Here is a 13243-nt window from a genome sequence, read left to right on the forward strand (position 1 = left end):
TATTTGTAAAGACTTTTAATTGTCAATTGTTCGAACTACATCGCCAGTAAGCTTTTTATTATCTGTTATGATCTAAATTTATTCTAGATTTTTTTTTTATTAAGAATAAATAATGATGATTTATAGAGAATTTTTTGGCGCGTTTTTTAAATATTTATCAAAGTTACGATTGAATTGTTTTGATGCGCGCGCACAGACTAACATGAGTAAACCATTTGAAGTGTTCTAGTATTCGTGAAAAAATAAGAATTTACGTTTATAATTATAATCGTAAAAGTAATTATTATTAATAAGTAACGATAATAGTTCTTAATAAGTTATTTTAATTGTTTGTTTGCTTTATATTTAAATACTATTTTGAAATGAAATTCTCACAACCAATACGTAAGTAAATTTTATTTATTAAACTTAACAGTTCAAATACTTTTTATTTTTTACTAGGGGCAATACTAATACTAAATTTACACCACTATGCAACAAAATTTGTTTATTTACAACATCACTTTAAAAGATCTAAAATTATCAGTGTGTCTTTACTATATTGTCCATGTATTATGCGAGAACTCGTATACAAGAACATTCCTCTCGAATCACTCTATCCATTAAGAAACCGCATTAATATCCATTGCGTAATTTTAGAGGAAGAGTTAGAGATGTAGATTTTTGACTGTCAATAAGAAAGTGTAAGCAAATCTATTTTGAATAAAGATTTTTGACTTTGACTTTGAGAGATATAAGCATACATAGGGACAGACAGCGGTTAGCGACTTTGTTTTATACTATGTAATGATAATGATTTGTCAAAAGATTTTGATAGTTTTATTTAGAAAAATATCGAATTACGAATACTAGATCCAAATATTACAACGAAACACTGAATATGTACCAAAATGTTTGCTAATTATAACTGCAAAAACGAGGTATAGTACGACACAACTAAGATAGATTCAACATAGCTCCCTATCCCGCCATTCGACGCTATTCGTCGCCATAGATTATCGCATCAGCGAAGTGTCAATTTGACGAATATATTAGGTCATATGATGTTACAAGTTATTACGTTTGTGTAAAGATCATATTCACATAAGAAATAAATATTGATAATTTGGGATAGCGTACCCAATTTGGATGTGATCGGTTTTACGAATTTTGTCGATGCTACATCTAATTTGTGTCGTACTGTACATTAGAACTTTTTGCAATTGATTTTCAATTTCTAAGGCCATCAGGACTTGAAGACCCAACCAGTAAACGGGAATAAGAGGCTTTAGAGCCTGGATTAAAATTTTCTCATAACTACTCTGTTAAGACCATATCAGAACAAAAGCAAAATAAACATCATTTGACATTGAATTGACTCGACATCATTTATTTTTTCATTTTCATTCATTCATTCATTCATTTATTTAATTAATCTATGATATTAATTTATTATAGAGTTACGAAAAATTAGTTTTTGAACGTCGATGAAACTGTTATCGGTATTTAGTAAGTAAAATCGAAGTGAATATAAGTAGTTGTAAGTAACCTGTAAATTTCCCACTGCTGGGCTAAGGCCCTCCCTCTTCCAAACCCTCCCATTCAGGGGAGGGTTTGGAACATATTCCACCACGCTATTCCAATGCGAATTGGTGGAATGCACATGTAGCTGAATTTTGATGAAATTAGACACATGCAGGTTTTCGAGCACGAGATGAATTATAGACACAGATTAAGCACATACATATAGTGGTGCTTATCTGGGTTTGAACCCGATATCATCGGTTAAAATGCACGCGTTCTAAACACATGCAGTTAAGTGTAAAGGCGTTGTATTATAAATGAAGATATATTAATAATTAACTCTTAGTAGTGCTCAATTTAACTGAGTTTTTAGCAAATCGCGTGAAATACGTGAAATATAAGGTTTGTTTAACTTTTTTCCTACGTCCTATTTGAGTCGTGTCGTGCAAGTGTATTATTAATCTATACATATAATAAAATTGAAGTGTCTGTTTGTAATATTATAAAAGCCTTCTTTATGTATACCTGTCTGTTTGTTCCGGCTAATCTTTGGAACGGCTGGAACGATTCTGATTTTCACTGGCAGATAACTGATGTAATAAGAAGTAACTTAGTCTACAATAATATGTTTTTTTGTTAACTGCAAACGCGTGCAAGCTCGCGGGCACAGCTAGTGTAAAAATAAATTACATAACAAAATACTTCACATAAATACCTTTAATTGTAGATTATTTTAATTATCATTAAAAAGGATTGAATCGATTATCGCAATTATTGTATTATAACTAATTCGATGCCCTTAAAATATTTCACTTATAACACGTAGGAGCTGAGATGGCCCAGTGGTTAGAACACGTGTATCTTAACCGATGATTGCGGGTTCAAACCCTGGCAACCACCGCTATATATATATATATATATATATATATATATATATATATATATATATATATATATATATATATATATATATATATATATATATATGTGTGTGCTTAATTTGTGTTTATAATTTATCTCGTGCTCGGAAACCTGCATGTGTCTAATTTCATCGAAATTCTGCCACATGTGCATTCCACCAAACCGCATTAGAACATCGTGGTGGAATATGTTCCAAACCCTTTCCTTCATGAAAGAGGAGGCCTTAGCCCAGCAATGGGAAATTTACAGGCTGTTACGTTACTTTTTTTATAACACATATATACGATTAATTTGTACCGTTTGGTTTTTAATTCAAGTCTTAGTAAAAGAGTGTAGAAATACTTTAAAGTGTATATATTATATCTATATACATACTAAAGATGATACTTTTAATATGCCTCTCAAATTTGGAACCCTTTAAGAAGTTTGAAACTGGCACCGGTACCCGAGAAGCTCTGTGGAAACCGGCTGTCATGATATGGGCATATTATGAAGAGGAATGAGGACAATATTATGAGGATAATTGAGCATGGATGTGGATGGATATACAGGTAGAGGACGGCCTGATTATTTTTTTATCGTATAGGTTGGCGGACGAGCATATGGGCCACCTGATGGTAAGTGGTCACCATCGCCCATAGACAATGAAACTGTAAGAAATATTAACTATTCCTTACAGCTCTTCGATAATGCGTTAAAAAAATGCGATTTTCTTAATTAGGGTGCCAGGTTCACACAGGTCTATTCCTTACATCGTCAATGTGCCACCAACCTTGGGAACTAAGATGCTATGTCCCTTGTGCCTGTAAACACTGGCTCACTCACCCTTCAGACCGGAACACAACAATACTGAGTACTGTTATTTGGCGGTAGAATAACTGATGAGTGGGTGGTACCTACCCAGACGGGCTTGCTACCACCCTACCACCAAGAAAACGATGGATGGATTGTCTGAAAGACGATACTGTTGAAAGTTTTTTTTATTTTTTTTGGATTAGACGGGCTGTTGTTGTTGTTGTTGTTGTTGTCGTCGTCGTTAATTGATGTCCAGGAGTTTTATTATTGAATTGGATTATATAAGGTCTAGATATCACCGATTTTACGGCGCATTTTAATCGATACAATTGTGAATGGCGCTGGTCTCGTAAACGATAAGGAAGGCTAGTGTGTTTAGAAGATAAAATTTTTGTTGTATACGTTCTTATCTTTCTGACTTAAATTAATTTAATATTTAAACTAGTGACTACATGTATTGCACCCATGCAAAGCCGGGGCCGGTCGCTAGTTTAAATATACAAGATTAGAACGTATACAACAAAAATGTTATTGTATTTATTATATAATACATGTATTATATATACAAAACCCTTTCTCTCGAATCACTCTATCTATTAGAAAACCTCATCAAAATCTGTTGCGTAATTCTAAAGATCTAAGCATACATAGGGACAAACGGTAAGCGACGTTATTTATACTATGCAATGATTGTGTCAAGTTGTAGTTTCTAGAAATTATAGAATGACATATCGAGTATATCGCAACTCGAATGTCACCATCGGATGCTGGACCGGTTATGGAACGCCGGTATTTCGCGTGAGATTCGAGTTTTTAATCTGTTTTTGTATGCCGTTCATATTTATTAAACCTAATCAATGTTTTGAGCATGTATTATGTATATGGACAAGTATTCGTGCTTTATGATGTAACGCATCTGTATTAGTACCTAATTCTATAATTTGAATTTGAAAGAATGGGCAGCACCAACCGGCTTGCCCAGCGTGGTGGCTATGGGCATTTCCCCCAAGTGAACAACAACAACAACCTGTAAATTCCCACTGCTGGGCTAAAGGCCTCCTCTCCCTTTGAGGAGAAGGTTTGGAACATATTCCACCACGCTGTTCCAATGCGGGTTGGTGGAATACACATGTGGCAGAATTTCTATGAAATTTGTCACATGCAGGTTTCCTCACGATGTTTTCCTTCACTTCACGAGATGAATTATAAAGACAAATTAAGCACATGAATCAGCGGTGCTTGCCTGGGTTTGAACCCGCAATCATCGGTTAAGATGTACGCCTTCTAACCACTGGGGCATCTCGACAAATGCCTCATTTCACTGGCCCAAGTGAAATGAGGCACAAAAGGAAACAGTCCTCATTTCCATTCTGGGGGCCTATGTTCATCAGTGGACAGCAATAGGCCGATGATGATGTTGATAATTTGGACATGTTTCACGGTTCCGTACTCAAAAGGTCAAACGGGACCCTATTACGTAGACTCCGTTATTTGTACTGTCATCATACTGTATCTCATGATAAAAAAAAAAAAACAATAAACAGATATTGATTTCGGGATATTTACAATGTTTTTTGTTCTCATGAAAAAGACATTTTTAGAAATGTCGAAATATCGAGCTCCACTGAACAAAAATAAAAAAAACATGGTAAATATCCCGAAATCAATACTATAACTTGAATAATAATAATAACCATGTTAGTTTAAAATCTAATAAACAGATATATAAAGGGACTGCCTGTCATACAACAGACATGACTCCTTCTGCCGTTTTTATAGTACGGAACCCTACGTGTGTAAATTCGACTCGCACTTGTTTTTCTTGATACTCCAATGAGGATGACAAATGCAGGTTTTATGCTCAGAACGACATTAATTATAAAACAAATCTCAAAAGTCTAACATAAAGATTAGCATGCTTGATTTTGCCTAACCGGTTATAACCAGTTAGTTTCTATTAAGATTCAAGCTTTTTAGCCGCTGGGCCATCTCGCCTTACAATCACTTCATTCTATAAGAAATGTCGCGTATGTCTGCTAGGCTATTTAACAGATATAATGAACTAGTAGTCCCCGCAGCTTCGCTCACGGTAGACAAAAAAGTAGCCTATATATCGCCTTTCTTGGAGTTCAAGTTATATAATATAAATACAATAAAATTTATTTTGTTTATAATCTAGTTATGGGTTATAAGGATCTTTACGTGCTCAACGAAGCACGAATGTTTACACTTCCAATATGTATACAACTGGCTGTTATGAAAAATATAAATATTTTAGTATAAAAAAGCTGGGTTTCGAACCTAAGACCTCGCGATCTTTATATCTATCCACTGAAAGTAAAGTAAAGTAAAAGCCTATAAATTTCCCACTGCTGGGCTAATGGCCTTCTCTCCCATTAAGGAGAGGGCTTGGAACATATTCTACCACGCTGTTCCAATGCGGGTTGGTGGAATGCACATGTGGCAGAATTTCGATGAAATTAGTCACATGCAGGTTTCCTCACGATGTTTTCCTTCACCGCCGAGCACGAGATGAATTATTCATTTTAACAAGCACAAATTAAGCACATATATATAGTGGTGCTTACCTGGGTTTGAACCCGAAAACATCGGTTAAGATGCATGTGTTCTAACCACTGGGCCATCTCGGCTCGTCCACTGAACCCATGAGGTATTGCATTATATATGTCAAATCAATTTCATAACATTAATCCATATTTTTGTTTGAACAAATTCACTGTTTTGCATTTATTTGTAATATTCAAATGTTGATTGAGCAATCGATAAACGAATGGAAATGATCGAATCTTTGAAATATTATGTTCGTTCTTTGTTAATATTGAATAAATATCGCTGAGTTTCTGTAATAGATGTCTTAAAGAGATCTCCATAGCGATAAGACCGCCTTTGCACGATTTTAACCTGATGAATATTCACTGCTGTGTATATTTATAAAAGTATCCAGTTGGAATGCACGCGGCATTTTAACCTATGTCTGTGGGTTCAAACCTAGGCAAGCACTATTTAATTTGTGTTTATAATTCATCTCGTGTCTCGCGGTGAAGGAAACTTCTCAAGAAAATCTCTTTCTGCTTAAATTCAATGAAAATATGTCAATAGTTATCTTTTCCAATATTTAAGATTTCTTTTTTTATTTATTTGTTAATGCCAACAATTAGTACAATAAAAATAGACAGTAAACCAAAAGTAATAATGTAAATGGATAATTCCCTATTTTTACAGGTGTTATAAGATTATTTGGAACCTGAAATATAAGTCAACATTGTAAAAAGCTAATGTATAAAATAAAACATTATAAAATTAATATAAATAAAGAGGCAATAGGAAAACAGTTAACACGGTGATGATTATCGAAATTAAGTGAATATCGAATGTGAGTTTAAATACATTGTTAAAATTTGTAAAAAGTCATATAAAGTTTGAATTATACATAGGAATATTAACTGTCAGTTTGTACGTAACATCTGAAAATCAGGATAGCCAGGAGTAGATAGAGTAGGATAGATAGGAGTTACAAACTTATGCCAGTTAAATAAAATGATATAATATATATATATATACTGCTTAAAAATTATTAACTCCACGCTTTTCTTTATCGCTGGAAAAACGCTGTACGCGCTTACCCAACGTGATGGAAAGTGGGGGGGTGGTGGTACTCCCCGGAGCCCTGGACGCCGAGCACGCCCAAGCACGCCGGGTTTACCCACTAAAAAACCAGCGGTACCCTCTCCGTCTTTCGGCGGGCGCCACGGGATCGCTTACGCATGCTACCTTGACGACCTCTCCACGCTTTTAATGCTGTGTTGTGTGTGTGTGTGTGTGCTGTGCTGTGTTATCACCTTTATAATGCTGTGTTGATTAATTTAGTAAAGTAAAGTAAATTAACAGCCTGTAAATTTCCCACTGCAGGGATAAAGGCCTCGTCTTCCATTAAGGAGAGGGTTTAGAACATATTCCACCACGCTGTTCCAATGCGAGTTGGTGGAATGCACATGTGGCAGAATTTCGATGAAATTAGACACATGCAGGTTTCCCTCACGATGTTTTCCTTCACCGCCGAGCTCGAGATGAATTATAACACAAATTAAGCACATATACATATATAGTGGTGCTTGCCTGGGTTTGAACCCGCAATCATCGGTTAAGATGCACGTTGATTAATTTACCTTATTAATATTATTAACTTTGTAAAACAATTTGAATTAATTAACCGGCAAAGTTAAAAATGGGCACGGACTTATAGAATTGAAATTAATGTTTTGCCCCAAAAAGGATTTATTGACTTTGCGATATCTGTAACTTGTCGTTATAAGCTCGTATACCTACTTTATCCTACTAATATTATAAATGCGAAAGTTTGTGAGGATGAATGTATGTTTGTTACCCTTTCACGAAAAAACTACTGATCACATTTGGATTAAATTTTACAGTAATGTAGGTTATACATTAGAATAACACATAGGCTATAATTTACTATGTTTTGATGTAATTTGGTCATAATATAACGAACTTGTAACAGTACCCTTGCGTGGGGGGAGGGCTTATTGGTTCGTTTGTACTACATATGGGTTTATTTTATTACGTATTTATACTATATATAAGTAAAAAGTTACTGTACCCTTCCCATTTATATCAATATTATGATCTTTTACCCAAAGGTTGCCTGGAAGAGATCGCTGCTAGCGATAAGGCCGCCTGTTGCACCTCATGCAAATTTAATGTAACAAAAATGTTATTTTTTAGTTGTAAGATTGTGTGCAATAAAGAATAAATAAATAAAATAGGTGTATTATAGTAGTCGCGCCACGCATTTACTTAGAAGTAGAGAGAGTCAGCGGATAGTGGGCATTACGGCATAAGAGAGCGTTTTGACGTCATGCGTTGTCATACGAAATAGTCTTACCCTAAGGAGCACCAATTGTTATCCATCAAAGTATATATGTCCTAAAACGATTATTATAACGCTTTAACTATCGACCAGCCCGACTTCGCACGGGCAGTACTGATTTTTTTTATGACATAGGTGGCAAACGGGCAGGCTCACCTGATGGAAAGTGACTACCACAGCCCTTGGATATCTGCAACATCAGGGGGCTTGCAGGTGCGTTGCCGGCCTTTGAGAAAGGAGTACGCTCTTTTCTTGAAGGTTCCCATGTCGTATCGGTTCGGAAAAACCGCCGGCGAAAGCTGGCTCCACAAAGTGGTTGTGCGAGGCAGAAAATGTCTAAGAAATCACGCTGCTGTGGATTTTCAGACATCAAGGTGGTGTGGGTGAAACTAAATATACGAGTTTGTTTATTTACGAAATCACATTATAAACTTCTAAAGTTATCAGTGTTCTTTACTATTTTACAATATTGTCCATGTATTATGTACAAAAAACTTGCTTGCAAATCACTCTATCTATTAAAAAACCGCATTAAAATCCGTTGCGTAATTTTAAAGATCTACGTATACAGAGGGACAGATATCGGACTTTGTTTTATACTATGGAATGATTATAATCAAAACAACAACAGCCTGTAAATTTCCCACAGCTGGGCTAAGGCCTCCACTCCTTTTAAGGAGAAGGTTAGGAGCATATTCTACCACGCAGCATGCTGCTCCAATTTAGGTTAGTGGAAAACACATGTGGTAGAATTTCTATGAAGTTAGACACCTGCAGGTTTCCTCATGTTTTCCTTCACCACCGAGCACGAGATGAATTATAAACACAGATTAAACCCATGAACAATCAGTGGTGCTTGCCTGAACCCGCAATCATCGATTAGATGCACGCGTTCTAACCACTGGGCCATCTCGTCTCGGATAGATAATCGTGAAATATTTATTTAAAAACGTCACAATATCTACCCGATTTTCCTGTAAGTGTGGTCAAGGAAAATCTATTCTGCCATTGTAGCAGAAATAGTAATTAAACTAGTTATTGTTTGATCATGGACAGCACTATATTTTTATCGATATTTATACCATTTATGATTCAAACTTTGCCATATTTGTTTCTCATTTTCATGATTTTTAAAATATGATTAGATGAAGCTGAGGCTTTATCCAAGCGAAATTTATGAAACACAAAATCCCGAACCCAATTTTACCTCTTTAGAGGTAGAGTTTCGTATAATTATAAGCGTATGTCTACACTCTATAAGGATGTATGTGTTGTAATTTCTGAGATCGCTTTTATATTATATTACTTACTAGCGACGAATTTCATAGAAATTCTGTCACATGTGTATTCCACCAACCCGCATTTGAACAGCGTGGTGGAATATGTTCCAAACCTTCTCCTCAATGGGAGAGGAGGCCTTTAGCCCAGCAGTGGGAATTTACAGGTTGTTGTTGTTGTTGTTGTAGACTATGTTCTATTCTGATGTATAACATACATTGCTGTAAAATTTTATCCAAAACACTTCAGTTATTTTTCGTGAAATGGTAACAAACATACATACATCCTCACAAACTTTCGCATTTATGAAGTTGACGACCTCCGTGGTCGAGTGGTGTGTGAGTCGATGTAGATTACCATAAGTTTTCTATGTTGTCATGGGTCTGGGTGTTTGTGGTACCTTAGTTACTTCTGATTTTCCATAACACAAGTGCTTTAGCTACTTACATTGGGATCAGAGTAATGTATGTGATGTTGTCTCATATTTATATTTATTTAGGTATAATATTTGTAGGTTATATATAGATTTCGTATATATAATCATCTATATCCTGTCCGTCGGTCGATCGTTTTTCGCCAGACAATCACGAGGGAACGATGTCAAGGGAAGTGTTTATATTGCGCCTAATCTCATCGCAGATGGGCGGACAATGCGGGCCATCGTATCGGTAATGCGGCTATCCGGTGTCCATTATACACTTGTCGATCTATTCATTCGATACAACTCGAATCGTAAGGGTCTGACCGACTGAATCGATTTTATCATAATCGATAATTATATTACATTAACTGTTATTTTACCACTGAGGGTAAGGCCTATTTGAGGAGGTGTTTCTTTACGATGTGTTACTTCAGGCACGAGATGAACTATAAACACAAATCAGTGGAAAATTCAGTGGTCATTACCTGGGTTTGAACTCGCAGTCATCGCTAAAGATGCACGCGTTTTAACCATTGGGCCACCATCTGGGCTAAAAACGAACCAGCCCTCCTGTCATCAGTGAAGGCAATAAGGCTAGGTGTTATATATTTAATGAATTGTATTTAATCCACTTTAAAAAAAAAAGAAAATATTCTTAATTCAAAATTTTTGAATTATAGAATCTTGCTCCAGTAAAAATTATTATTTAAAAATATCATATCATGTTCTAGTTTAGTGTTGTATTATACATACAGCACTGAAACCGGTTTCACTCAGCGTGGACCTAGTTCATCGCAGAGCTAGTCTAGCCTAGACATTTGACAAGTAGACTAGGTGATCGTTTGATGTGATACACCTATAGCTAATTCAAATAAAATAAAAAAATAAAAAAAAAACTCAGCTATATCGTGTATTATTAACAGTACTTGTTAATATAATATTTATCACTATTATACATAGTATAAAACAAACTCGCTTTACCTGTCCCTATAACCCTATGTATGCTTTTAAAATACGCAACGGATTTCGGTGCGGTTTTTTAAGTAGATAATTGATTCCAGAGGAGCGTTTTTGTATCTAACACTGACAATAAAGTAATATAGTAAAGAAACACTGATAATTTTACAAGCTTCTAATGTGATGTTAATAAACAAATTATGTTGTATATTTAGTGTCAGTATTGTTCATAATACAATTATAATATAAATTACAAACTATTATCTAAAATCATGAATAAGTTAATTTTTCTACTTTAATTTTAATCCCAAAGTTCTGATAACAGTTTTTTGTCTTGCTTGAAATCTGAGGATTATTAAGCTTTGATTAGAATAAGTTATAGTCATGCTACTACGAGACGTCACCTAAATATACAACAACAACAACAATAGCCGGTCTATTTCCCACTACTGGAAACATATTCCACCACGCTGTTCCAATGCTGGTTGGTGGAATAATAAATAAATAAATATGAGACAACATCACATACATTACTCTGATCCCAATGTAAGTAGCTTAAGCACTTGTGTTATGAAAAATTAGAAGTAACGACGGTACCACAAACACCCAGACCCAAGACAACATAGAAAACTAATGATAATCTACATCGACTCGGCCGGGAATCGAACCCGGGACCTCGGAGTGGCGTACCCATGAATATCTAAGTACACAACAAGACCACGGAGGTCGTCAAAAAATACACATGTTTCAGAATTTCTATAAAATTAGACACATGCAAGATTCCTCACGATGTTTCTCATCGCCGAGTGCGTGATGAATTGTAAACACAAATTAAGCACATGAAAAATCAGTGGTGTTTGAACTGCAATCATCGCTTAAGATGCACGCGTAACCACTGGGCCATCTCAGCTCCTATATAAAAAACCTTAAAATAATATATACATACATGATATGTTTTCGAAGTTATGATAAGCATTGCAGATGTTATATTGTCTAACAATCAGATTATTAATGTTAATAATGTCGTGACGTCAAGCCAACCAGCGTGACGTATAATGACGTAATGCTTTTTAATAATCGTTTTTATTTTAAAACAGTGGACAGAAGTATTTTTTCATATTTTCAACCGACTTCAAAAAGGAGCATGTTATCAATTCGTCTGTATATTTTTTTACGTTACGTCATAACATTTTACTGGATGGACCGAATTTGATATATTTTTTTGTTTGAATGCTAGTGCTTCCCGTGTGGTCCAATATAACAACAATGGGCTAGTATAACAATAACTATAACTACGTTATATAATCGTAAATCGACTTTTAAGTAGTCTAATATTTTTCATTTCATTTTACTTAGTATTTTACTCTAAAAAATATGTTGAATACGCAATTATTTTTATTACTTTTTAAGTGCATATTTATTTGTATTTAAATAGTGTTTTCTTTAAAGTAGGTTTTTCTTTTTGTTAAAATGTTTATTTATTATCTTTAATTAATATGTTTTGTTGCTTTTTGTACATGTGTAACAATTATCGTTCTATTTTAACTTATTTACAAAATAACCTTAATATATTATATACCCTAACCTTCCTTATGAATCCCTCTGCCTATTAGTGAAAACCGCATGAAAATCCGTGCAGTAGTTTTGGAGTTTATCGAGAACATTCAGACAGACAGACGCGGACGGAGGAGTTTGTTTTATAATATGTATTTAGTAATAATTATGTACCTTTATAATCTTACATTACGGTTTTAAAAGGAAATTGAATACAAAAAACAAATGCTGTTTTGTTCTTATAATGCTTAAAATAGTAAATTATATGAAATTTACATATTATATTAACAATGAACCGCGATAGTCCAATTGGTATAAAACGTGAAAGATACCTCAAAAGATATAGATAGATAGCTACTTACATGTACATATATATATACATCTATGATGAAATTTATTCCGGTCGACTAATGTTGACGCAGACAATATTTTTCTTTAAAATTTTTGAAAAGATTACAGTACGTGAAAAACACAACATAATAAAAGGAATTGAATCTGTGATCTTCATTTGACATCCACGTATTCTATCAACTAGGTCATCGCAGCTGAAGACAATGTAAAATCTTTTATTTACACAATTCGCAAACAATTATCAAACTTTCCCACGATTCAAAACTCAACAATAGATTTATAAGAAAAAGAAAATATCACCTAAACAATGAAACTTCCATATTATACATATTAAACCTTATAGCCCATAAAATAAGACTTATAATTGAATATGAATGTCAAAACTTGTGTTGGAGGTTGTATTCTTGTACACCTGTTATTTACGTAATGAAATATATGGCTTAAATATTTTGTGATTTTTGTTTGGACTAGGTTTTGCCTTGACCCGAGATGGCTAAGTGGTTAGAACACGTGCATCTTAACCAATGATTGCGCGTTCAAACTCAGTAAGCGCC

This window comes from Vanessa cardui, chromosome 29, assembly GCF_905220365.1.
Source record: "Vanessa cardui chromosome 29, ilVanCard2.1, whole genome shotgun sequence".
In the NCBI taxonomy this organism is placed as follows: Eukaryota; Metazoa; Arthropoda; class Insecta; order Lepidoptera; family Nymphalidae; genus Vanessa; species Vanessa cardui.